The sequence below is a fragment of the Taurulus bubalis genome (genome assembly GCF_910589615.1).
Source record: "Taurulus bubalis genome assembly, chromosome: 8".
Taxonomy (NCBI): Eukaryota; Metazoa; Chordata; class Actinopteri; order Perciformes; family Cottidae; genus Taurulus; species Taurulus bubalis.
In genome coordinates this window covers 11,650,934-11,656,933 of record NC_136596.1, presented here as the reverse complement: position 1 = coordinate 11,656,933, position 6,000 = coordinate 11,650,934, and positions in this window count along the sequence as shown.

Here is a 6,000-nt window from a genome sequence, read left to right as displayed (position 1 = left end):
ATGGAGACAAATCATATCCCACCCCACCCTGATGATTTACAGAGAGGCTGGTGTCTATTTGATCTTCTTGGTAAACATATGGTCTTGCTGCTGTGCCATACCTCATTGCTGACAGAATACAGGGCCTACAGATACAAAACACAATGTGCCACCACCACAGTCTGGTGCAGACCTCACTCTCTGTGTTGCAATAATGCAATAACACCGATTAGGCAAGACATGCAAGATGCGGCACATTTATTGGTGATATTTTACAATCATATTTTGTCTAAGGTTTTGCCTGCAATTCCCAAATTCTGGCAGACATGAGGATGACAAGAAGGCTCTCGAATGCAATGTTAACTATACTTTTGGATTTAACTTGCCCCTAACCTGTTAATTCCCTATTTGCCTGCGCATGACAACAAAATTGGCAGACAGATTCTTTTTCTGAAGCTCTTATACCTGGTTCAACATCACTGGAACAGCGTACTTTGCACTTTGCTGTGAAACAATATAAAATATCATCCTCCTTGAATAGCCTGTGTGCTGCATAAACTTGAGGAAAACTAATAAAATTCCAGGTCAGTGGATGCTTGAGATGGAGACGTTATTGATCGCAGACGAGAGGCATTCTGAATTACAATTGGATTATTATTTACAGCGGCAGAAAAAAAACTTGAAATCAATAAGAAGTGAGCCAAAGGAATGGATTCGGCAACTTGCAATCACTTATAACACTTTTTCATTGGGTCGTATTCAGTGATAACACAGCAGGACGACTACAGCAGTCTTCAGAATGCAAACAAAGCACTTGGCCACAGATTTCCAGTTCAATCGCTCACTGCCTCTTGAGGTGCAATTCACGGATGAGTCAGTTGCCTGCTCCGGCATCCTCTCCTCTTTTTGGCGGCAGTGCAGAGTGCTTTAACTGCCCCAGGGCATGTGGCTGGGTTGCACTACATGGACAGTCCGCAGCCAACAACCCGAAACACAGCCAAGGATTTCACTATACATCCGTGTTAATAAAAAGTAAACTATGAGCTTCAGTCAGTGATCATCATCAACAAAATAACCACTATAAGGGTGCAGTTCAAGTAAGCAAGTTCATTGACAGAACATATGCGTGTAGCCTGAAGCTTGAATCACTATTTTAAACCCAAATGTATGTAAATAATTTACAGAAGCATTCCTGTCACCCTTAAATACCGAATTAATTAAATTACACAATATAAAAGGTATAGCCTCAGGAAACTGGAACTGAAACATAATGTAAGGCAATGATTGTGTCTGCATGCTTTCACTTAATGATACCAATTTCTTTACTTTTGCAGGAAGAATATAGACTGAGTTTAGTGCACCCTCATAAAAAAAATTAAATGCCTGGAACCCATCCCAACTTTTAACAAATGATTCACAAACTTGTGAATAAATAATGAGGTATCCCAGTTAGATGTTAATTGGAGATAGCCTATTATTGGAAATACATTAACAACGTCAACATGCCTTGTAAGTCCTAAGACAGCTAATCATAAAATAGTTCATTTAAAATACGTATTGTCTAGCTCGAAGTTGTTACACAGTCAGCAAGTAAAAGTAATAATTAGGCTACTTACCGTCATTTATGGCGAGAAGAGTGAACTGGGCTGATAGTTACCCATTGCATCAAACTCCACTTTTGCTTTATGGGGAAAACAATCTTGTGTTTTTTTTATTTTTACTGTAGAATAGAATCAGAGGTAATTGCCAGGGCACGACAGTGAGTTTTTTCTTCTTCTCTGATGCAGTCTTCCGTCGCTGCAGTACTCCAGGAAAGGAGAGAGCGAAAGAGAGAGTCGGTGGTGGGAGGGAGCAAGAGAGGGAGGGGTGGAGAGAGGGCCAGTGTAATCAATGCTTGTATTTCATTGAGTGATGCGGGTAATTCCATTTGATGGAACAATCTAGTTAGGTGGCTGAATGACGTGAAACGCTGCAACGCATGAATGCTCAACAGAAATGTCCAAATTGAAACAGTCTACAGCCGGTGAGTCGATGTGTTCGCCTCTTCACCACGAGTGAAACCCCACTAAATGTATGAATGTGAACGAATATCAGTGCAGGAGAATGCTTTGTTAATGTTAAAAAGAAAACCTGCTCTTGCGCTTGAGGGCAAAAGTTGTCCGTTTAGGAAACAAGTTTTTCACAGTTTCTCATGTGAGTTTGTCTGAGATCATAATTAATTCTGTGAACGCAATGATTCGACTTTGTAGCTTCATTTTTTGCAAGTCAGTGCGTTCAGTCATCTGTTTTCATAAAAGTAGAGTTGAGGTGAGGTCTCAGACAGCCTTGATATGCAGAGTCAACTCTGAAGCCGCACGTTGCATTTCAACGACTGTCTCTGTCCGTGGTGCTGACCGACACCTGAACGCCTCCGTGTTTCAGCGCGCCAGCTTCAGGTTTGACGCAATGGAGAACCTGCCGAAAAATAGCTTCCGCCAATAAGTCTATATTCCATAAGAAACTAACTGGCCGGTAAATAAGAACATTAAATGTATTCGAGGTGTATACTAGCCTATACAATGAATGCAAATATAGCCACACATATGCAAGTGTTTCTACAACAAACACCTTGGGATTGACTTTAAGCATCCCTTCATATCTGCTGTTAGATTCACTTATACAGAAAGAGAGAGCAATGTAAGACTCAAATTAATAAAACGGATCGTAAATGAAAAAGCTTACCATAAATGGAAATTACCTGAGCTGATCTAAAACCCAGCCAATAAATGCAAATTAAAAAAATAGTTATATACAGAATCTTTAAAAGAAAGAGAACATGTTGTAACCAAAGTTGCAGTCGCCAAGCTTGTTTTTTTTGGTGAGATAATAGAGACCCGACATATCATTTACTATGCAGTAGATTTAGGCACTGCTCACCTCGCTTGCTAAAATGGTCTCCACTTGGACCCCTCGTGGGACAAGAACAGGAGGACAGAATATTCAGTCAAAGTGGTTCCCCTACATTCATCCTAGGCCACTGGTGAATTTGTTGGTATAATGATTCAACCTGCACATGTGCAATATGCAGTGATGGTACACCACCTCTTCTGAATTTATGAAATCACATTCAAATCACATTCATAACTCATTTTACACAATAAAACCAGCAAGTGCTTACATCTGTTTACAGCTTGTGATCCACATTTACAGTTCAATTCAGGTACTATGTTTTAATTTAATTCACACATCACTGAGTTTAATTTGTACGTGCCTGTGCAGTAAGTAATGCCCTTGAATTATTGATGCTGTTTAAGCACAAAAAAACACTGAAATTCATTTTACTCCCAGAATTAAAGGCCACGGCGAGAATAATGCTATTGAGGAACACCACACAAAGATTATACAATCCTGTTACAATTATTGCATAACCTAACGCAGGCTCCCAGAGATAAGTAGGCTTTTTAGATCATGTGTGAGACATTGACTGCCTGTGTGCCTGCTATGTCGGATCATAACGCCTTTGAAACCTAGGAGTGGTTCCTGGAGAAAGTGAGGGAGGGAAAAGGGAGATGACGGTCTGATGCAAGCAAAGGGACATTTAGCCTTTCGGTATTCACATCATTAAAGCCTGCAAAGTATACCAGCGCTACCAGTGAGACTTTGTCTGCTGCAGAAATGACTACCAGCAAGCTCTTTAAATATATTATACTCTGTTCACCTGATTCCTTTTTTCATTGAGATAAAATAAATCTCAATAGCTCCATGTTATGATGCTTGACATGTAGGACATGCAGTAAATAGTGCAGCCTGGTTGTGCACTTGCTTACTGAGTTTGAACACCAATACATAGCTCTGACACTGGTTGTGAATCATATTCACTGCAAAGGATACTGAATAGGATTGTAAATGACGCATACAGTGTGCACAAAGAAACACACAACACAAAAGCGTGCAAGGGCACACACATACACACACAAACGTAATCAAAAGGAAAGGCATCTATCTTTATCCTCTGAATTTGATGATTCACAGAAGCAGTGACCAAGGGGCTTGGGACACTCTTTGCTTTTGATTCAGAGTTTGGAGACAAATCCCCTCAAGCCCTGAGACTCCATTTACTACTGCTGGAGAGCTGAGGAGCACTTAGCTTAATGTACGGGACAGTAGAATGACCCTCACGCACACACACACACACACACACACACACACACACACACACACACACACACACACACACACACACACTCACACTCACACACACACACACACACACACACACACACACACACACACACACACACACACAGTCCACTGCCCATGCCAATGCGTTCTTTCTCTTTTCTTGTAAGACTTATACTCTTCTCTTTGTCACATAAACATGCAAACAAGCATAAGAGATGCTCAGAAAGTGGCCATGTTGGAGTGGCATAAAGCCCTGCTGAGCGAGCAACTCAGACCCTCAATGCCCTGATCCCTCTCATCTTACCTGTATGAACTATGTGATGTGAGATGTACATTATGTAAGAACATACAAGATTGCATCTCTTACAGCAGTTTGCTATTTTCACATTGATTTGAATCTCCTTTTTTAATATGTTTCCTACTGCCTCGAGCTCGAAAATGGATGTAGTACTTGCAGTGCCAGCTTTTCTGAAGAAATGACTGAAGAGGTGAAGGTAGACTGGAACAACCGTCTTCTGCTTATCGTCATCCAGATTATAAGAAACGGATGTGGACACTGATGGTAATTGTTTTCGTCTTGTGGAGATAAAGGCTGCAGGCTAACTGATTTAGTCTCTATCTTTCCCCTCAGCCTCCACTGCTCATCTACACTCATATGGTTGACCACTTTAGCTGGAGTCAGCTTTTATTATACTATATGTCATGTAATATGTCACGTAATAATGACATCAATAATAAATCCTTGTCGTCTCTCACCTGGTTGTTAATAGTATCTTATCTCAGTGCGAACAACCACGATGTGCTAGCAAATTCTGTACCCAAGCATTCTGAAAGCCAAACAAAAAGACACCGGTGTCTCTGAGAGAGAGATGTGATGGATTAGAATGGCCTATGGGGGAAGTTCTAGTCCATCAAAATGTAATGAAAACTAATTTGAAAACAGCAGGCAGCTATGAATAACTCTACGATGAGTTCTGGCAGCATTGTGTTCAGTGAGAGGTCATCAATGTCTCAGAAAAATGGTTTGATAACATTACGATTGATGATAGCACATTAGTCGTTGTCTTCAGGAGTTATGGCTGTCTGTAAATAGGTCTGACTGAAAATCGATCAAGGACAGAAGCGATTTTACAACAAGTTTGCCATCTGGTTTCACAACTGGGATGCAAAAGAAGAAATGACACATACACAACATAATACATTGGGGTACCATATTTTGGATTCTGTGATTCTGTGTCAAAATACAATGAAGAAAATGTAAAAGTACTGTACGAAAAAGTTCCTTAACAAAGTCAACTTGTATAAGCACAGAACATTATTTCCCAATTTCTGTTCTGTCTACCATTGGAAGGTTCTGAACAGTCTAACGTACCTGAGCTATAATACCAGGGGGAAGAAAGTCAAATGGATTGTGATTATTGTCCTGGAACAGATTGAACAGGCTATGAGAGAAGAATGTGAGCTGAATCCCATTTCAACACACAAGCTCAGGTGCATTTATTTTGCTGAAAGGAAGGTGAGATTTACAAAAAGGATCTAAAGAAGGGTTAGAGGCAGCAATACTGGCTTTAATCTAACCACTATCAACAGTAGCTTATTATCTTTGTCTGCAACAAAAATAAAACATTATTCAGAGTGAGTACAGAATACAGGTCTGTCTCGTCTGTCTGTATCTTAAACTCAGTTTGAAGCTTTTGTTTATTATTTCATCTATGAGTTTATACAAGATGAAGAGTTTGCTATTGTGTATTGTGCTATTAAAGTGCTATTATAAAGCATTGACAAACCCTGCAGTTGTCATTACCTAGTTATTGTTACAATGACTTAATAAAAACAGACAAGCAGAGGACATTTGAAAAA